This window comes from Carcharodon carcharias, chromosome 3, assembly GCF_017639515.1.
Source record: "Carcharodon carcharias isolate sCarCar2 chromosome 3, sCarCar2.pri, whole genome shotgun sequence".
Classification (NCBI taxonomy): Eukaryota; Metazoa; Chordata; class Chondrichthyes; order Lamniformes; family Lamnidae; genus Carcharodon; species Carcharodon carcharias.
In genome coordinates, this window is record NC_054469.1 from 50,236,106 (window position 1) to 50,258,841 (window position 22,736).

Here is a 22,736-nt window from a genome sequence, read left to right on the forward strand (position 1 = left end):
GGGGGGCGGGGGGTGGATACAACAATACAACATTGACAGATGTCACATGATTAGACATCACATGACCCAACACCATGTGGCCGGGTGTCACTTGATCATACAGCAAGTGACTAGAACATCAGAAGATCAAATGTTGAGATGGAAGCATATAATTTACATCAATATGGTTAAATTTTAATTGATGTTTGAACTGGCTTAACAAACTAATTGTTTATAATACAACATGGATTGCAGTGGTTCAAGAAGATTACTGGGATGGACAATAGAAGCAACCTGGCGGGTTAAGAGGCTCAAATTACTACTGAGCTCAAACCTAACAAGTGATTTATGCAAGCAAGAATCCCTCTCATCACACCAGGATGACGTGTTTATCCAAAGTTGGGTGTGTGCTGTGCCAAAATTCTTGTGCAAGTTTATATTCCCAGCAATTAAACTTTCTTGGACCATTCTTACTTTGTACTGCACAAATGCAGTGTAACATTAATATATAAAACAAACTTAATTCAGTAATGAAGTGTTACACCACTTGTGAAATATTGTAACCCACACAAAATACTGTATTTTCACTGCAACAAACACAATAGTGAGCATATTCCAACGCTGACATAGAGTACTGCTCATAGTCAGAGACTTTGACTACTCTAATACTACCATGCCACTGCAGACAGAAGACTGAAAATAACCAATTAAGTCAGTTTCCAAAAACACAAGCATAATCACCAAGTCTATTTTTCAACTAATGAATTAAAAGTCTGCTTTCATTTTATAGTTTATAAATTTATAAGTGCTTATATATATTTGTGGTCTGAGCACCAGACATACCTGATATCACCGTGTCAATATTTACAAAAGCCCTTGTGTGAACCGTGTTTGTATGTTTTCCTTCCCTTGTAATTAACTTCTGAAAGAAAATGGATATTGCTACAAGTTCAAGCCACTATCATCTTTGTTATATAATTCACCAATGTCACCTTGAATGTCCTTGCCATACGATAGCAAAGCAAATACTTTCCACAATGAAGCATTAATGCTTTTGAGTTTAAAGCAATAATTCAATCAAACAGTTCTGCTAAACCAAGCTTTGAGAAGGTTTAATGATATATAGTACAATAAGTTGCACACCATTCATACACACCAACAGTGTGTGGGAAAGGCACCTGCTTAGATATATCAAGGTTTTATTCCATTTCCTGTCAAAGTTTCATCAGACATAAATTCCTATCAAACAGATCTTGCCATATGGTTTCATGAACATTGTTTGAAATCAGCGTGCATCCTAGCAAGTCTGTGCTAAAGACCTTTGCCTCAAGGCGACAGTTGGCAGCTGAACAATTGCATCTATCTAAATGTAGCTTTATTTGGTGACTCCGAAAAGTAAATGCATAATGGCTATCATGCACTGCCAGCAGTCAAACAGAAATGCTCAACACTACAATATAAAGAAAAGAGTTGACGTTTCGAGTCCTCATGACCCTTCGACAGAACTTGCGTTCGAGTCCAAGAAAGAGTTGAAATATAAGCTGGTTTAAGGTGTGTGTGTGGGGGGCGGAGAGATAGAGAGACAAAGAGGTGGAGCGGGGGGGGCGGGGGTGTGGTTGTAGGGACAAACAAGCAGTGATAGAAGCAGCTCATCAAAAGATGTCAACGACAATAGTACAATAGAACACATAGGTGTTAAAATTAAAGTTGGTGATATTATCTAAACGAATGTGCTAATTAAGAATGGATGGTAGGGCACTCAAGGTATAGCTCTAGTGGGGTTTTTTTTTTAGCTATATGAGCTATACCTTGAGTGCCCTACCATCCATTCTTAATTAGCACATTCGTTTAGATAATATCACCAACTTTAATTTTAACACCTATGTGTTCTATTGTACTATTGTCGTTGACATCTTTTGATGAGCTGCTTCTATCACTGCTTGTTTGTCCCTACAACCACACCCCCGCCCCCCCGCTCCACCTCTTTGTCTCTCTATCTCTCCGCCCCCCACACACACACCTTAAACCAGCTTATATTTCAACTCTTTCTTGGACTCGAACGCAAGTTCTGTCGAAGGGTCATGAGGACTCGAAACGTCAACTCTTTTCTTCTCCGCCGATGCTGCCAGACCTGCTGAGTTTTTCCAGGTAATTCTGTTTTTGTTTTGGATTTCCAGCATCCGCAGTTTTTTTGTTTTTTACTACAATATAAAGAACTTGAGGAAGTGAAGTGAGAGAGAAATGAAAAAGGAGAGAGAAGGAGAGAGAGAAGAGAGTAAAGAGGTGGCCATTTTACACAGCAAGTCCCTGCAAATAGCAAGAAAGGAATAGCTACTTAATCTGTTTATTTGTTAGAAGAGTAGTTGACAGGATACAAGAGATGGTAAATATATACCTATACTTAAACTGCATTCATGAATTTCTCTCCCTCCATGGAGCTTAATAATGTATTATGCTATTTTGAAAGCAAGCAAATCTAAACTGCAAAAATATTCTAAATGATAGTTTGAAAATTAATTAGACAGAGTTAAAGCAGCCTGTTATTTATAATCAAATGGCTCAGATCAAGCCCAGCATTGGACAACATTTATTGAGAATAGCTCAACATTTGCTATTCCCTAGCCCACCTGCTAAATTGGACCAAATTTCTTTTGCGTTCCATGTCTTGTTTGATGCAGTGGCATAGTAGTATTTGTACCAGTGGTATTATCACTGGACTAGTATTCCAGAGACCAGGGTAATGTTCTGGGGACCTGGGTTCAAATCCCATCACGGCAAATGGTGACATTTGAATCCAATAAAAATCTGGAATTAGAAGTCTGGTGATGACCATGCCACCATTGCCAATTGTTGTAAAAACCCATCTGGTTCACTAATGCCCTTTAGGGAAGGAAATCTGCCATCCTTACCTGGTCTGGGCAACATGTGACTCCAGCAGTGTGGTTGACTCTTAAATGCCCTCTGAACAAGGGCAGTTAGGGATGGGCAATATATGCTGGCCTAGTCAGTGATGCCCACATCTCATGAATGAATAAAAATAAAAGTATAAAGTATAGTAGCAACACTTTATGAACAAAGAGCCATAACAGATTCTAATCTAACTAATTATTTACCACCACCTTCTTTCTATATTGAAAAACACAATTTTCAATCTCACCAGTTCATAATTGAGCACTAATCTTTTAAAACAAACCTTAAAATATCTTCTGAAAATCTAGTTAATTGTATTCCACTAGTTAATTCTCATGCGAACAAGATGTAGGCCATTCGGCCCCTCAAACCTGCTCCGCCATTTAATAAGATCATGGCTGATCTGATAGTAACTTCAAATCAGAATCCCACCTACCCCCGATAACCTTTCACCCCCGTGCTTACCAAGAATCAATCCACCTCTGCCTTAAAAATATTCAAAGACTCTGCTTCCACTGCCTTTTCAGGAAGAGAGTTCCAAAGACTCACGACCTTCAGTGAAAAAATTTCACCTCATCTCCGTTTTAAACGGGCGACCCCTTATTCTTAAACAGTGACCCCCTAGTTCTAGATTCTCCCACAAGAGGAATCATCCTCTCCTCATGCACACTGTCAATTCCCCTCAGGATCTTATATGTTTCAATCAAGTTGCCTCTTACTCTTCTAAACTCCAGCAGATAGAAACCTAGCCTGTCCAACCTTTCCTCATCAGACAATCTGCCCATTCCAGGTATTAGTCTGGCAAACCTTCTCTGAACTGCTTCTAATGGATTTACATCCTTCCTTAATTAAGGTGACTAATACTGTACACAGTACTCCAGATGTGGTCTCACTAGTGCTCTGTATAACTGAAGCATAACCTCCCTACTTTTGTATTCAATTCCTCTCGCAATAAATGATAACATTCCATTAGCTTTCCCAATTACTTGCATAGCCTTTTGCAATTCATGCACTAAGACACCCAGATCCCTCTGCATCTCAGAGCTTTGCAATTTCTCACTATTTAGGTAATATGCCTCTCTTTTATTCTTCCTGCCAAAATGGACAATATCACATTTTCCCACATTATACTCCATTTGCCAGATCTTTGAGCACTCACTTAATCTATCTATATCGTTTTGTAGCCTCCTTATGTCCTCTTCACAACTTACTTTCCTACCTATCTTTTCATCATCAGAAAATTTGGCAACCATCTCATCCATCCCTTCATCCAAGTAATTTATATAAACAGTTGAGGTCCCAGCACTGACCTCTGTGGCACACCACTTGTTATCTCTTGCCAATCTAAAAATGACCCATTTATGCCTACTCTCTGCTTCCCGTTATCCAGCCAACTTTCTATCCATGTCAATATGTTACCCCCTACACCATGAGCTTTTATTTTCCGCAATAACCTTTGCAGTGGTACTTTATCAAATGTCTTCTGGAAATCTAAGTAGACATATCTACAAAACATGTTACTTTTTCAAAGAGCTCCAACAAGTTGGTTAAACATGACTTCCCTTTCACAAAATCATGTTGACTCTGCCCGATTACCTTGAATCCATCCAAATGCCCGGCTATAGCTTCTTTAATGATAGCTTCTAACATTTTCCCTATGACCGATGTTAAGCTCACTGGCCTGTAGTTTTCCCGCTTTCCGTCTCCCTCCCTTTTTGAATAAAGGAGTTACATTTGCTATCTTCTAATCTAGTGGAACTTTTCCTGGATCTAGGGAGTTTAGGAAAATTAAAACCAGTGCATCAACCATATCACTAGCCACATCTTATCTGCACTTGTTATCTGCAGGCAAAGTACAGTAGAACTCACTTTTAACAACTTCCATTTCCATTACGCACAAAGACAGAACGGCTTTTCAAGCCCCTTCACAGAATGATGGGAAATACAATGGGTGGCAAGCAGGAAGGAAAAACTTCATGCAGAGAAGGAGGGTGGAAGCTGAATGCCAATTCAGAGAGTTTTGATTTTTTTTTTAAAAAGAGTGGTGGTTTTGAAAACAGCAAAAGGAACTTCAAAAGGCCAAACCTCTCAGTTATGTTACCAGAGTTATGAGATTCAGTCTCCACTCTGCACTACGTCTGAACACAAAGCCCTTAGGTTAGGCAGAAACTAATCGCTGCACAACACAATGAATCGTACCACAAGTGCATGAGTGAGAGCAAAAGAATTTTGGAAACTAGTTTTAGAGGTGGTAGGCACCTTTTAACAGGCAGAGGGTTTTTTCCAAGAACCGCACTAAATCTGACAGTAGCATCCGTTGGCCCAGCAGTCACTAAGATTAATCAAAGAAATCAGACATTACGTCACTGCTACAAAAAATATATAGTTTTTTTTTAAAACACCACTATTGGATTGATACTAATTTTACAAAAGATTGGTGAGCAAGAGGGGAAAACCATTCAAAGGCAATCTGTCATTCTTTACTCTTGTCAAGGATGACAGCTCACATTTTACCTTTTACACAGTTAGAACCCAAACAGCTTTTTACCTCCACAGTAATCACTCAAGAGGCAGGCTTTGCCAAAGCAGGATTCAGTCAATATCCTTTAACTGCCTTCTCCTAATCACTTTCTCTCTCTCTCGTTCTCAACTAATACAAAGTGTCCAACAGTTAAATAGGACCTGGTAAAATTTTAAAAATTGAGTTAAGCATCGCTGTGAGGGTTAGGGCAGAATCTGGTTCTTAGCATAGAAGCCTGACACTCTACTTTTAGAGTTGCCAATTGTCTCAATGACAGATTATACTTTCATCACTCAGGTGCAATGCCAATGATCCTATAGAGCAACAGAATTAAAAACAAAAATTTGCTGTAAAACTGTTTTGTTAATATTCTTGCAACTTTGCCCAATTCCATCCTTGGAGATTAATGGTCTCTGCCTATTTGAAAAAGAGATTGATATTAAACCATGGCATATATCAAAATCCAGCCCAATGAGAAAACATTCTCAGAGTTCTAATAAGCAACCTAGATTTCCATCTAAAGCTGAAGTGCCTTGACTTCCAGATCAAAATAATTAAAATGGATAACTTGGATTTATAAAGTGGCTTATCAATTTTCTAACAAATATCCTGCAGCAATTTGTATTCCACAAATTTCTTTAAAGTGCAATGATTTTATGTGGACAAATTCTGCAGTTAGTTTATACAACAAGGTCCCCAAATAGCAACAAGAGGCTTAGAGCTGCTCTGAGGTGTACAGACCAGAAAAGTACTAGATTCAGGCTCCACAATGTGCTGCAACTGACTCTAATGCTTTTTTATTAGGCAGAACAAGAACCACTACTGTTTTCAAACATAATCCTATACATTGATTCATACCAGAATTGAATGAACAAGGTTTGATTTATCCTTTTCTGTGATGTTCCCTGAACACGGATAGCCTACCATCACTTACAGTCAAGGCTCGCATGCAAATGACCAACTGGACAAGGGCACATGGCCGGAAAACTGCCTCCATTTTAGTTCAGTGTTACTTCAGTGACATTCATAATGACTCAGGTTTACATCAGGTTGAAGCCTTAAATTGGGGCCTTATCAAAGTGGTTAAGTAACAAAATAAAGTAAGTAATTACAGATTTTACATTAACTAAAAAGTGGAATCAAATTAGCCTCTAATTCTAAGTTATGATAGCCTGTGGCGAAGAGTTTTAAGTGGAAAAATTTTGTTGCTCTGCATCAGAGCATACTAAATTTTAACATCTTCTACAAGTGCCCATTAGTTTGTACCTGAAAATTAAAAAAAAACATTTTCTCAGCTAATATCCACTTGAAAAATAAGAAGAAAATCTTAACCCGTGGTATAGTTTTAGGAAACAGATTAATGGAAGCATTGGACAATGAAATGTCTCAATTGCTGAACTGGACCTCATTAGATAGACTTACAAGTGCTACAAAATAACCTTAATTATTTTAAATTTTGTAAAGTTTGACCACAAATGTAGCAGGATTAGTTTCACTATTAGATTCACAACCATTTGGAGAGTGGGCGGTAACTGTAGCATCTACCCTACTAACACTAGAAGAGTACTTCTAACAGATTGCAACCTCAGCAACCATAGCACAGAACATTAACTAGGATACATCTTACTAAACCAGTCTTTCTGAACTCTGAAACTGGGCCACTTCACAATCTTTGGCCCTGAAATGCAGTTAGTTCTAAACCAGGAGGTTATATATTTTCTCTGTACTTGTAACTACGAAATGTATTTGAGTACTGGAAACATCTGGCAGGTATCGGGACTATACAGATTATTTTAAAGGAAATTATGGATAATATTCAATGTAGGCGATGGGGTCTCACCTGCTGGCTGGAGAGCTGGTGAGCAACCCAGGACAGCTCTTTTGTGGAAGACATGCCAGATTAACCAGGCAGTCGTAACCCTGTCCTGAGATGAAGGACCCAACAAGAGCTTCCAACCAGAGGCCAAATGTTCTTCATTGCTCAGCAGTACCAACAGGGAGGCTGTGGCTGCTGTCGGTAATGCACCCACCCAAGGCCTAGGATCGTCAAGGGACCTAGGTCACAGGTAAGTGATGGGGGTTGGGGGGAAGAGTGGTGTCAGCAGTAAAGGCAGGGGTATGGCTCTCAGCAATTCCCCGCCCCCCATGCCCTTCCAGATGCCAATCAATGAGGTACTGAGTGCCTTTGAACAAGGAAGACCCCCTAGAAACCTGGTTTGCTTTTCAGGCTTCCTGTAAGGCGAGTCCCCCACCTGCCGCTGATATTCTACTAGCAGCAGTGGAATGAGGTTCTTAAGTGGCATTAACTGTCCACTTTAGGGCCTCAAGTGGCAGTGGGCCATGAAAGCCATCTATGAGCCTTCCACAGAAGAGGACATTAAATTGTGCCCTATGTTTTTCTTTTGGACATAATGAGTAAAAGTAGTACTGCCCAGAATGCATGCAGCATCAGAAATTCTGTGTTTAAAATTCAAGGTGTAACCTCATGGGAGGTCTACCAGATCAATCTTGTTGAGCAGAAGCAATTTACTTGGATGATCTTGCTTGGTTCATTGGCATCCAGTTCCCATCTAGGAAATCAACATCATTCCTGATCATGTACACAAATCAAAGGATACCACTCAAAACCTTTAGTCACCAAATTAGGTTATGGTTATATACCATTTAATAGCAGAATACCATGACCCGTTTTAAAATCAGTATCCATGAAATATTTTTCACACAGTGTCTTATAGATTTTTTATGAGAAGGAGGGAGCTCTTGCTCCCTCAGACCATTGCAATAACCTTTCTCCCAGTGCTGAGGTTGTCTGACTGGAGGTTCTTGATTGTAAAGCAAAATAAATTTGTCTCCAAAGACCATTCTCATCTACTGACCTTAGGCAAGTTGGAATTCTACTTATGAACCAAAGTCTTTTCCTTTTTCATCAGATATATCCTCCTAACTGCAGCCAATTACTTTTCACTGTATCTTTTTTTTTTAAAACCATGTTCAACATCTATGCACATGGTAAGGCTTCTATTGGGACACCTATCAGAGCTCAATAAAAATGAAACATGAAATATAAGATGACACACATCTGATTGGAATAGATGTATTCAGTAAATATAACTCAACTGGACATATAAGGTACCTACAAATGAACAAGTAGCACCTCAAAAAAAATTGACCAAAAAATAAGAAATCTAGTTATTTGCCACTGATTGCTGCTAGCCTTTGCTCAAGGAGAGGCACCAAGGGTTTTATAAGCACCTACTAATCTGGAAATATACTTTCCTCAACACAGGACTTAATCTTCAAATTGAGCTCAAGAAGTGCTTTAAAAGGTTATGCCCGTAAAAGGACAGACCAAACCTTTGCAGCTAAGGACAGCTTTCTCAGCAGACAGCTAGTCTCTTTCTGCCCAGAAGGAATGGCCATTCAAAATGTAAACCTCTTATATATATTGCATTGTGTTAGTTGGTAAACTTTCCCAACATTATAAAATATCATGTCCTCCAAAAACAGCAATGCCATAGGAGATCGAAGATGTATTTCTACAGGTATTTAAATGGTCTGATTGCTCAGTTGGTGAAACAGGAGGATGAGAAAAGTTCCAGGTTTGACCTTCAATCTATCCTTAGTAGCCAATCTTCGCAAATTAAATATCAGAATTGGCCTTGATGTACCCATGTTGAGGAGGGCAAGAAAAATCAAGGCATCTACTACCAGAAGTTGTTTATTGATCCACATGCATCATCTTCGGATGATAATAGCTCTGATGGCCACAAAAAGTCTGTAAATACACAATTTCCTGGCTACTTTGGCAAGACAGAATAAATGCAAGCGCTCATAGAACCGCATAATCAACTACTTTATCTCCTCCCATGAAAGGGTGAAAAGGGGTAAAACCACCTGATAAGTGTTATCCAGTCATAAAAGTTAATCTTTAATGTTCATTTCAGCATGGTTGAGTGTAAATGAATGAAAAACTGTTATAATAAAAGGCAGGTGGTGTATTTTGAAATTCTTCATACTGAAAGATTCAATTAAATACACAGCACCGCATGGCTGAGGAATGACGCAAGACTAAATTTTTGGCTACCAGCTGCCTCATGGATATTTCCTAACCAATGACACAGAACATCACAATGCAACATGTCAACTATATTTCTAATCAATTTTTTAATGATTAGACTAAGCAAGGGACACATGAATTGTAAGACTGATGCAAATCAGATCGTCTAAGGTCACACTTGAATGCAACAAGAATATCAAATAGAAAACAGGAGAGTGTGTTGGCAAGAAGAGAAAGAGAAGACTGAAGCTGCTTATTCTTTGGTTGGGTATTTCCTGCTGTAAAGTATCTCAAATTAATACCTCTGCAGGAAATAACTTCTACTTTGAACAACTTCAGCTCAGCTTCTGAGTCAATGCAGTGCAAATTGTATAAGAGATAAGTTATAATGCTTTCACATTCTGTTTAGAAATTCCATCATAGTAAACATGTTCAATACAGATATTATCTGCGCAGTTTAGACATTTAGATTTTTTAACCAGAAAACCCTGAAAATCCCTTAAGGTATATAAGCAAGCTGTTTTGAATTGCTCTGTGAAGCATATATACCCAGAATTGAGGAAGATCAATTATATCTTACAATATATTCAAGTTATATTTCTGCAATTTAATATACAATTATAGGTGGAAGTCTTTGGAAAAGGTTGGCTGAGGTGGAAAACTATTGTATAAGGAAAATACATTTTTTGAGGTGCATCTGACAAAACAGGGCCAAACCCATCTCAATTAAATTCGTTCTGGCATGACTGAAGCTAAACAACATCTGATGTACTCAATATAGGGGCCGGTTAACAACAGAATAAACCAGTGAAAGGATAAAAGACATACTGCAGGGAATGGCTAGATTTATTGTATTAAAGGTTTGCAACAAGGTATCCAAGCTAATAATTTGTACAAAAATTTACATTAAAAAATTAGATTTACAGAACCTTAAGAACACAGTTCACAAATTAATAGTTATTAGAAGCTTCATGTTCCATAAAAAATTCCAAAGTATATTCTGACTGATATTTGTTCCACCTTACCTTTTCTAAACATTAATTTTGTGCAACAGCAGGTTGGATTATCAGCTTGTACTGCATACATTTTTCCAATAAATAGCATCAAGCAAACAAGAGGTTCTCTTCCCCTCACCTCAGGATTATAAGATATTCAATTATGCATCAGTACTGAGGGTACTGATTAGGTAAAAATTCAAAATCACTTTTGTGGAATTTGGAGACCAAATGGACACCAACTGAAGTATAAACACTAATATTTACTCACGAGGTTTGATAAAACTGAAAATCAACATGAACACTACAACTCCAAAATGAAGCATTTTAAGTGATATGCCTGTAGTAGTCAAACAATTGGAGAGGATGGGGGATTGCGCACAAAGAAAATGAGGTTCTGTGCAGATGACAACTTTCAATAAATGAGTAAAATAAGACCAAGGTGAAAAGACCAAAGAGTTGCAATATGATGCCATGGCAACTGCTAGCAAGTTAAATGTTTGTAAATTCTTAATTAAAGGACCCTAAGCCATTTAAAACAATTTCCCATTCCAGCATAGAATAGGTGTGATTTTCTGCAGTACAGGGATAACTGCCAAGTTAATAATGAACGTCATAGGCCATTCATAACATTCACTTTCATTTTATTGAATATGAATAAAACCGCAACTTTAATAGAGGGAAGGGGAAAAGCTAAAAAGCTGCATCTACGTATAACTTGCTGCTTGACTGAATGTCATATAATAGAGCCAAGGTGTGCAGCACAAATGAGGCCATTTAGTCCATCATAACTGTGCTAGCGAGAGCAATCCAAAGCCAATGCCTGTCAGTTCTAGTTACAATATTTCAATTGTTGGATTGGGAATATTAAAATGTACAGATTCAAGTTCAAATTGTCAAAGGAAAAAAGTTAAAATGATTTTGAAAAAACTCCACTATGTTGTTGCATTGAATATGCATAAAAGCCATTAAGACCTCATTTACTAACATACAGTAAGTCATGTTATGTTCAAAACCATCCACCATATACATTTGATTTATTGAAAGTAAAACAACTGTTTCACCAAATAACAAGTAAACAGTTACAGAAAGTCATACCTCCTTTTAACTAACGTAGTCGATTTCAATGTGCTCCAATTTAATTTGAAGAGTTTTCATCTGTGCTTTTGTCCAATGTGGTTTATTTTATCTATGCAGTTACCAATTTAAAGGTATTTGAGTGGATAAATTTAAGTCACAGTGAACAAGTTTTTTTTAATCCAACTAACTATTTTTCAGACATTGCTCTGCATTGTAGATCATGTGCAATTTTCTTTAGAAAACTAAAAAGCACCCCAGGCTATCACATGATCAACAATGATAGACACGCACATATTGGTAAACAAAAGATTTTTCAGCATCAAGTAACATCCTCAATGAAACAGCTGTTAAAATTTCCTTATTACATCCATTGAAAAACATCCTACTTACTTCAGTGGAAGCGAAAGTTCCTCTTCAAGAGTTTAGTTTAAATTTAAAAACTTCAGGATTGTATTCAATCCATCGCCTCCATATAAAAAGTATCCCAACAAATATCTTTTTGCAGATTTTGTACTTCAAGCTTTTGCAGCCTTTAAGCAAAACAAGTTGCACTTAAAGCTAAAAGGACTGCCCCAAATATTATTAGAATGCCATTACTGCAATAAACTAGTGCTGCAGCAAAGCATGGAAGTTGTATCTGTAGTTGAGAGGATTCCAAGCGTTTCCTACAAAATTATTTCAAGAATATGTCAACTGTACCCTTTATCAACATTCACTATTTCCAATAAGTTTCCCACGGCAAAAAGAGATACTTAAAAAAAACTATACTGAAGCAAAGGCTATGCTGCTGTAGTTACACACAAGTTTCCATCCAACTGTCTATCCATCATATACCACTCTTAAAGCAGTCAGTTCCTCAGATAGAACTATAGACTCATTTTAACCTCCGAGGACACAGGGCCAATTGCAGTGTGGCAATGACACGTAGGACCATCCATTTATGGACTGAACAGTGAGCTCTGATACCACCTAAATCTGCCATAAATAGCCCTTGGAATAGAGGGAACAGATCAGCTGTTGCAACAACAGTCTCAGGCTATGGTTTTATTCTTTCACATTGCCAATAATGTTTGAACACTCACTGCTAAAACTTGCAGGGAGTACTGATTAAAGCTTCCAAACCTAGTTTCTTGGTATATAGTACAAAATGGACCAACTAGTGACCATGTAAATAAATTTATCAGATCAGATTGGTGGAAACTGATCAAAATGTTTAGTTGGTAAAATGCCAGATCTGAATTTAACAGAAAGTGAACATTTCTCTTTGAACTTCAAAGTTAATTCAAATCCATACTCTACAAATCTGAATGTGCTTCACAAGCCATGAAATGCCTTGACAGTTTTAAGTGAGGATTGAATATGGCCAATCAGATTGATTTACACCAATGTAAAGTATTGTACATTTGAGGAAGCTATTCTCATGAAAATGAACGCACAACTTACCAGTCTTAATTGGGAGGGCAGGGGCAAGATTGCATTAAAAAAAATTCAACACTAAGTGAACAAGTTCTCTTAAACCAATTTAACCTCATCCAGGTAAAGATTAACAAATTTCAACATTTTACCAGTTTAAGATTCTTTTATATAGATTGCACAGAAAAAAAAAATCCAATTTTAAAATAGTTTTGTGTCAAACTTGCTGAGCAAGTTGAAATGCTACAAACATGGGAAAAATGACCCATTTTCTATTTGCCAACCTCTGCACTAGTATGGAGATTTATAATCAAGTATCTACATCTTAAATCTGTCAGATGAGTGCCTAACAAGGCCAGACAACATCCTCTTTATAGACAACAGATGGATCTACAAATATAGTTCAACACATTTTGAAAGGGACTGGTCTCAAATACTTGAAACAGCCACATCAAACATCCATTATAAAAATCCCAGTTTGATAATTGTTAATATTCTTGCCAGGCTATTATAAATTACACAACTGTTATTTTCCAAATTTTTACAATTTATATGCATAATTGTGTAGTTAATAAGAATGGGATAACAAAAGAAGATGAGTATTAGCTTTCAATCAATGTCTAGGCTGACCATTTATCTTGAAGCTACTGATCAAAAATTTTTATACAAATAGTTTTGATAATAGCAAAAAAAGGAAAATAAAGCATTTCCACCCCCTTTTATGATCAATGTGCAGATTGAAAGAAGTCATTTAGTGTCTATTCAACTAAAAATCCTTTTGAATGTTTCCTAATCATGCTAAATCCACTATGACAAACTTATTCATAAACCAATTTAAATTTACTTCAATTATTCTAAGTTTGGAAAGTGCGACATCCTACATCCAGGAACAGTAACATAAGGATTATCTAACTGCATTAATAATCCAGCGCCTGGACTAATGATCTGGAGACTTAGTCCAAATCTCACCACAGCGGTTAGGGAATGTAAACTCAAGAAGTCTGGAATAAAAAACTAACATCAATAATAGTGTCCAGGGAACCATCAGATTTTTATTAAAACCTATTTAGCTCACTAATACCCTTCAGGGAAGAAAATCTGCTGTCCATACCCAGTCTAGCCTACATGAGACTCTTAACTGCCCTATTAAATGGCCTAGAAAGCCATTAAGTTGTATAAAACCACAACAGAAAAGTCTAATAAAGGACAGACTAGCCAGCATCAGCCTAGACACAGACATGACAAAGGCACATTCAGCTCAGTCAACCCTGCAAAGTACTGAATAATATCTAGGGGCTTATGCTAAAATTGGGAAAGCTGCTCATCAGACCAGTCAAGACAAGTATGATTATAGCCATACCGTCAGAATCGTACCTTACAGCCAATGTTTCAGACTCCTCCATGACCTGCCCAGAGTTAGTGGCAAAGTGATAAACAGTTAGAAGAGAATGGTCTTGGGCGTTCTTGATGGTGCCTCTGGACCCCATGAGGTCTCACAGGATCAGTTCAAATATGGTCAAGGAAACCTCCTGCTAATTATCACCTACCACCCTCCCTCAGCTGATGGATTATTATTCCTCCTCCATGTTGAATACCACTTGGAAGAAACACTGAAGGTAGCAAGGACACAGAATCTACTCTGGGTGGGGGACTTTAATGTCCCCTGCTGGCTTAGTGAATGTCAAAGTCAGGTGGTACTAGGTGAAGACGAGCAAGGAATTTTCCTTGGCTTGCAGCCAATATTACTCCCACAACCACCATCACTAAAATAGTATGATCTGGTCATCCATCCATTTATTGTTTGTGGACCTTTACTGCACACAAATTGATAGCCATACATGTAAACCTACACTTCATAAAGAATGTAATCTGTTGGTTGTAAAATCTTTGGGAGATCTTTGGCTTTATATAAATGCAAATTCCTTCCTCTTATTTCTCATTCAAATGAATCTCATCTACATAGTCCTGTTCACATGCAAATTCTACCTAGGTCCTTCTGCAGTTTCTTTGCTGCCTCGAACAGAAACAGTATCACAAATGGAGAATGGCTGATCAATGAGTGTAAAAAGAGTTGAAAATAAGCCTTATAAGAATGTAAAAACTAAATTGTATGTAAAATTGAGAATATACTGCGTCCATCACGTTGGTGGACTTAAAAATAACCTAAAGGTTTAATATCAGAGCTAAATTTGAAGTAATTATAGCTTGTAGAATTATACAAGCAACACTAAATGATAGTATGTAAAGTCCAACTCACCAAATAATTAAAATAAAATGAGCTTCATGATCAACAATCTATCTCCCCTACGGTCTTCTGTATCCTAGAGAGGAACATAAAACAGTAAATTAATACAGATACCAGATTTTAAAAATACTTTAAGAATTACACTAATGCAGTTTGAGGTGAATTTTATTTCTATTTCTATTTACACATTGCTGCCTTTTGAAGAACACTCTTCATAGGGAATTGCTCCAGCCATGCTTCAGAAATTTTTAAATCACTTTTCCACAGACAGGGATTTGGAAATTAGCTGCTTTTAAGCTGTGTATTTTAAACAAATACTGGCTCATGCCTTCTCCTTATGAATATATGGTGCAGCTATTCAAAACAATGAGAATTTTACTGTTAAAACAAGGCAAGCTTCATGGTCAACTATCTATCTACAGCTTTCTGCACCCTGGTGAGGAACATAAAGTAGTAAATTAATACAGATTTATTTATTTATTTGTTAATGAGTCAGGCACTGATAATGCATTTCCATGATGACTAGGGAAATAGTTAATTTATTATTTTGCAAATAATTAATGCTAATATCCACACCTATTACCAATGGGATGCACTGCTCACGAAAGCCAAGTATTGGGTATGAGGAAAATACACTCTTTTTGGAAGGGTGGTGGGGTGATGGTGTCATGTAAAGAAATAAGATAGCCTGCTTTATTGATTATTCTATTGGTAACTCTTTGGAGAAGAAGTCAGTGGGGCAGCCCATCCACTTTCTGTAGTTAAGGCTAACAAAAAGAGAGAATAAAAACTTTTCAAGATCACGCAGGCCAGTTAGGTTCTGATGAAGGGTCACAACTGTTGTAATGTGCCTTTGAGGGATAGCAACATGGCATCACTAGAAGCAAAGTGTGTCATGCCATCCAGTCTTAGTTTCACTTTTGCTTTTGGGCAGGGCACACACACATTTCTATCTATATATGTCTGCTCTTATATGCCTAGCCTAAATAAATGAACCCACATGTTTACACAATCCCTTATGAGCGATTGGTGTCTTTTTTATCATTATAAAAACACAACAACCAGAAACGTTAACTCTATTTCTCTCTCCACAGATGCTGCTCGACCAGCATTTTGTGTGTTTATTTCCAATTTCCAACATCTGCAATACTTTACTTTTAGTTCTGGGAAAGTCTGCTTAGGTTAAGCTCAGAGTTGGCCAGGGCCAGAATAATGACCAAGAAAACTAAGTTAGCTGACTAGCATGGGATAATGAGGCGCAATATTTTATGTACTTTCTTTTACAGTAGGTGCATCAAATTACATGCTGAATGAGTTTTGATTATAATCATCACTGACCACAAAAATAAAGCTGCTTAATGATTCATATCTGCCTTATCCCACGAATATGTTTTCAATCCACCTAGCAAAAATCTTCAAGATGCATGACAGCACACATGAAAGAAACAGTATCCAGTTCAGATCACGTAAGGATACTACTGTCATGCTCTCGATGGCATTATAATATGATAGATAGTCAACAAAATATCCATATGACACAACCCAAACACAAAACACAGGGACTGCTTATAGGAGTGTTCAGGACGAATGGGTGGAAGTGATTATCCAAGGTAGACCAGACATTCAGAGGAGTTCCGTAACAGAGGTAATCTAGTTCAGCTATTACATAATCATGAAATATTATACCATAGAAAACAAAATCATGTCCCAGTGCTTCTCACACAAGTAATCTTGCCAAATTTTATTATTTTGCTCACCTCCCCCAATTTAATATTCCTCTTTTCAAAAACAACTTGCATTTCTTCAGCACCTTTAACTGAACAGACCTTCCCATTGTGCTTCACTGGGACGTTATCAAACAAAATCTGACACCAAGCCACCTAGGGACATTAGGTTGATGAGTAAATGTTTGGTCAAAGAGTTACATTTTAAGGAACATCTTAAAAGGAGGAGAAAGAGAGAGAGGTAAGAGGGGTGGTGAAATTTAGGGAGGGACTTCAAAAGCTTAGATCCTAGGCAACGGAAGGCAAAGAAAGTAAAGAAAATCTTGTATTTATATAATGCTTTTCAAAACCTTCTTCTGCAACGGTTCCTTGGGATCGAGGATGACTTGCTTCCACTCCAGTTTGATGAGTTTTGAAATGACTGATAAATTCAATGCACGATCTACAGATTCTGCTACATACGGTACAGATGCTCCTTGACAGATCAGGCAGATGAGGTATTTGGAGATCTGTGCGTTCTCTGATGTTGTGCGCTCAAGTTCTGGAGTGGGACATGAACCTGGAACCTTGTGACTCAGATGTTACCAGCTGTTGACATTGCCATGGCTGCAGTGATTTAAATTGGGGATGCACAAAAGGATAGAATTGGAGCAGCACAGAGATTTCAGTGGATTGTAGGGCTGCGGGAAGAGACAGAGATAGGGAGAGCAAGGTCATGGAGGGATTTGAAAAAAAAAGGATGACGAGTTTTAAAATCAAGTTGTTGCATGCTCAGCACTTGGTAAAAGTGTGTGCAACGCTCAAAGAATTTCCCTGAACTCTTCACAGAAATGTATCACAAGTTACTTGTAGGGCTGGAGGGGTTAAGAGTGAGGGACCTTAGCGGGATCTTAAAACAAAGATGAGAATTTTAAAATTTAAATGGATTTCAATTAACTATCTAATTGCTTTTTAAAAGATTTATGGGTTTTACTTCAATCATTTGTAGCAGACAATTTCCCACTCTAACCACTCTTTGGAATTAGATTTCTCCTGACTTTCCTCTTAGTTCTATTTTTGATTATATTAAATTTGGGTCTTCTCTTTCTATCTTCCGAACCAATGGATGTAATCAATCAATTATGTAACTCATCATAACCCTTCTTAACCATTAAAGATCTCTATCAGGTCACCCCTTATCCATCTCAAAGTGCAAAAAGCCTCAACTTCTCAAGGCCCTTCAGAACAATGTCATCAATCAAAAGTAACAGCCGAACTGGGTTTTGGCAGATGTTTTCTGCTTGGTCATTCTAACAGCTGCAGTTGAGACTAAAGATAAACATACACATGCATAGATCAGAAATGAAAACAATTTAAAAACTTTCTTTCCTTTTTTTATTTGACCTGCATTAACAAATTTGGAGTCCTTTTTTTTTACACTCTACTGGTTATTTAAATTCTTTGAACTCTTTGTTAAAGGCATAGGGCGGAATTTTCCGCTCCAGAGACCAAGTGTGGTGGTGGGTTGGATTAGCGATGAGTTTCCCGCTGATCAACAAGTTGGGTTCTCATGCCCGATATTCCACTTGAAACCTCATTAATTACACATAGACGAGCAACTCTGCTGAATCACGTGACAGGGTGAGCACCAATTTGTCTGCCCCAACGTCACCTCATGGGGTCGAAGTTCCTGGTGCCACATTTAAACGCCATCCGAACACTTACTCTCAGCAGCCCAGCTGTGTGGTCAGACATTCTGGAGATGGGCCCAAGGAACAAGAGTGTGCCAAGGTTCAGCCTCGGCTCCGTGGAGGCTTCAATTAGAGGCGTCTGCCAGCACCAGGAGCTTCTTTTTCCAAAGGGGTGGATCCAGGAGGTCCGCCAACCTCACCTCGCCAGCCTGGGAGGCAGTCGCGAAGGATGTTGGCTCTGCGGGCAACCACCAGAGAAATGCCATCCAGTGCAGGAAGAGGATGAATGATCTCATCCACACCACCAGGGGAAGCCAACAGCCAACTTCAGCTCACTCCAAACTTTCACTCATAATAGCATTATGCACTCACACATATATCTCTCACAATATTGGTGGTGTGGGGGTGTTTGTGGGGGGGGGGGGGGGGGGGGGGGTGTGTGAAAGATATCAGGATTGAAAACCCATTCACCAGTATTTCATGTATCATCCTCATCCTGCACAAACAGCATCTTCAGCCCTTACGTGTGTGTGGTGGTGGTTGGGGGGGGGTGTTTAATTCCAGATTTTTAATGAAGTCAAATTCCACCATCTGCCACTGTGGGATTCGAACTAGGATCCTCAGAGATTTACACTGGGTCTCTGGATTACTAGTCCACTGACAATACCACCAAACCATCGCCTCCCCTTCATGCAGGAAAAGCTTGCCCACAACAAGAGGAAAAGATTTCAAACTGAAGAAGGGACAGCCAAAATCTAGGAGCTCTCCAAATTCGAGGAGGCCGCTGACTTGGCAAGGGAGGACAGTGATTGCTCTTGTGGTGAAGATGAGATCGGCCTCTCCCAGCAAACCAGTATGGATAAGCCCTCCATGAGTTGATCACATCCTGATATTCACTGTGAGTGACATGCACTGTTGCATTCAGCCTGTTCATGAACTAAATCGGCCAGCAGCAGGTCCAGACAGACCAGCACATCCAACATAAGCTCCTGCCCCCAGGCCACCTCAGATGAGGAAGATGGGAATCCATTTGAAGAAGACCCATCACTGCAATCTCTCTGCACTGGTGGAAGGTGCAGGTGACATACCCTTGTATGTCACACATTTAGATTAGACTTGGGGTCAGGTTCTGGGGAACACATCACAAACATGTCTTCACATCATTCAGAGGCAGTGACAGCCCAGGCCTCTGGCACTCTGGGGACTGCTGGGGATCAGGCACCGGCTGAGTCAGAGTCAGAAAATGAGCCTCTGGAAGCAACCATCACAAACATGCTGGAGATGCAAAGACAGGTGGCGGAACATTAGGCAAGAGTTGTGAGAAGCAGTCAACAGGTTAGAGCGAAGGATGGAGGAGTCCATCCACATTCTCTCTGACTTTGTGGCTCTGACATGTGAGCACCCCGAGGTCATCATAGGAAGGGTGGCAGCCGCCTTGGAGACCTGCTGGATTTGTGCTCGGACCTTCACTCCATCGCTTTCGGCATAGGTGGCATCCATCAGTGGCTAAGTGAGGGGGGAGACAGGGCACCTCGACCTCATTCCCGGTGCACCTTCTCCTCAAGGAGTCAGGTAGGGGCCCTCGGGCACCCACAGTGGGGATGACCATCAGCTGGACACCCCAAGGCCATCCACCCAGGTGACTGCAAGAGTGTCCAGCCAATCCCATCACCTTCAGCTGCAAAGGCCAAGGAGGGTGTATCTGGCTCACAGCAGGAGGCCCAAAGTAGGCCGGGGCCCTCCAGGCCTCAGCCCTCCAGAGAATGCCCGCCAAGGTAATCTCAGACAACAGGGCTTCACAGTCAGCAGACTGCCTCCACCTCTGCTGCAGATGTCAGGAATGTACCTCGACTTAGCAGTAGGGCTAGTAAAATTAAGAAATGTTGATCTCACTATAGGAGCATGGGTGTTCTCTTGCTGTATATTTAATGCATCTTTGTAAATACATTTGCTGCTCATAACAATGGTCGCATCATTTGAATGCGTTGTGCATACACCGCTATGTGCCCTCTTATTGCAAGGGTGACCCAAACTCCCACTCCATAAATGGCTGCCTTTGTGTGCTTCACATTCATGTGATGTTAACTGGCTCATGTTAGTTACTTGTCACTTGTATAATGTCAGGGCGATATGGCCAGCTCTTTCCTGAAAATGTCTGTACTCAGAGTGTGAAACTTTTATTCCTCACAAGACACCATGGAGTTATGTGGCCTCATGTGCCTAGTTATCAGTAATGGTGTCTCATTGACAATGAGCTGATGTAATTGTTTGTGCCAAAGACAAGACCTGCTGTCATCATGGTATCTCCAACCATGTGCACATCTCCAACGCCACAAGAAGTGTCTCATTCAGGAGGCCATGGCTGCATCAAGTCCAGTAGACGCAGGGTTTGCGCTGGAGAGCTACCTTCCACTTCCCAGAGCGACAACATATAGCTTTGGCTGCTGGCCTTTCCAAAGGGTAAGGCCTAGTGATACATGAGGGTTGCAGGTCCAAGGCTGTATGCAAATCTTGCTCTCGATGTTACTGCTTGTAAAGGTCTTTCTAAGCATTGGCATGACACCAAGGGACAGGAGATATGCACTCGGTTCCCTTGCCTGGACTTTACTCCTGTTGGAATCTTGTGGCTATCAGTGTGTCATGGGCATGTCTTCCCCGTCGTGCCACTTCAAGGGCATCATCACGTGGAAGGTGACCCTCATCAGCCTCCTCAGGTTCCTGCCCTTCCAGGTCCTCATCGTCCAAGGAATTCTTGGCCTCCTCCATGTCTCCCTCTGGCAAGTGATCTCCCCTTTGAAGTACCAGGTTATGAAGGGCACAACAGTCCATGATTTTGCAGGACACCCTCTGGGAAGAGTACAGAGCCCCACCTGAGCAATCCAAACATCAGAAGTGGAACTTCAGGATGCCAATGGTTTGCTAGATCTTGTCATATAGCGCACCGCATTGTATCTCTCCTCCGAAGCACTTTGAGAACCACGCACAGGTGTCATGAGCCATCTTTTCAGCAGGTACCCTTTATCGCCCAGCAGCCAACCCTGTGAGCGCTGCGGCCCTTTGAACATCTGCGAGTGAGTCAGGATGTTGGAGTCATGGGAACTCACAGGGTATCTGGCACAAACATGCATGGTGTGCCTCTGATGATCACACGCCAGTCGAACATTCAGGGAGTGGAACTCATTCCTGTTAATGAAGATCAGGGGCTGCTGCCAGGGAGCTCTTCAAGTGACATGTGTGCAATTGGTTGCACCTTGCAGTCTCGGGAATTAAATAAATCCAGCAGCCATGAGCCATCACATCTCTTGCCAAATGCAGACATGCTTGGCACTGTCTCTCCCTAATCTCCAAATAGGAAAGACATCTTTGGCAGATCCTTGGGATGCGTCTGTATTCCTCATCCTCTGGTTCTTCCTGGGGCTCCCCTGGACCAAGGGCCTCAGGCTGGGGCTCCTCTTGAAGTGAAGTCCTGTGGCGCTGGGCCCCTTCATCTCCTCCTCAATCGGAGCACTGCATTAAGAACACAGCATTGAGCACAGCCTCCATCTGGCAATCCTCCTTCTTGCTGTGTATAGAGATCCAACGGATTAATGAGAAATGCCCAACTATAGTAGACCTCCCACTCTCAACCAGAATGCCACTGTCATGCCCTAGAGATACAAGTGTGCCTTTCCCTGTTCTAGCTTGTAGGTGAGGCACTACCTCACAGATCTATGCACTTAAGAAGCCACCCCAGCAAGTACACATCTCAATCCCACTGAAGTTGGAAAGACTTGAGGACAGCCCTCACTGATGGCACTCACACAATGCCTAATTAGGTATACTGATGATGCCAAACTTGCACTTTTGGAATGAGTGGATGCCCTCAGGCCCATGAACCATGCCAATTGGTCAATGCACTTTGTAAGGTTTCAACGGTCATCTTGCAGATATCCAGCAGCTGTACTCCATTAAAGGTTTGCCGCATCTTCCCTTCTTGCATTCCTCCCTTTAAATGCTCACATTGATAACCTTAAATGTGACCTCAATGACTCTTGCAGTCTCACGTTAAAGCACACCATATGTCAATGGTCTCAAATCTACATTCTCAATGAAGTGTTCATAAGTTCTATCAAGTGAGACTTCACCTCTATGTTGGGAATCTA

General features: G+C 40.0%; 1 protein-coding gene across 10 annotated transcripts in view; it reads right to left on the reverse strand.

The window, feature by feature from the left end:
• Nucleotides 1-22,736, reverse strand: part of svila (supervillin a) — a 317,393-nt gene that overhangs the window by 223,885 nt on the left and 70,772 nt on the right. For 9 of the 10 annotated variants that reach the window (XM_041183456.1, XM_041183461.1, XM_041183460.1 and 6 more), the window contains exon 2: nt 15,213-15,276. The gene's annotated coding sequence lies outside the window, so the exon portion shown is untranslated. Of the gene's footprint in view, nt 1-11,932; nt 12,375-15,212; nt 15,277-22,736 lie in introns of those variants that run through there. The other variant, XM_041183462.1, reaches the window with a different exon arrangement.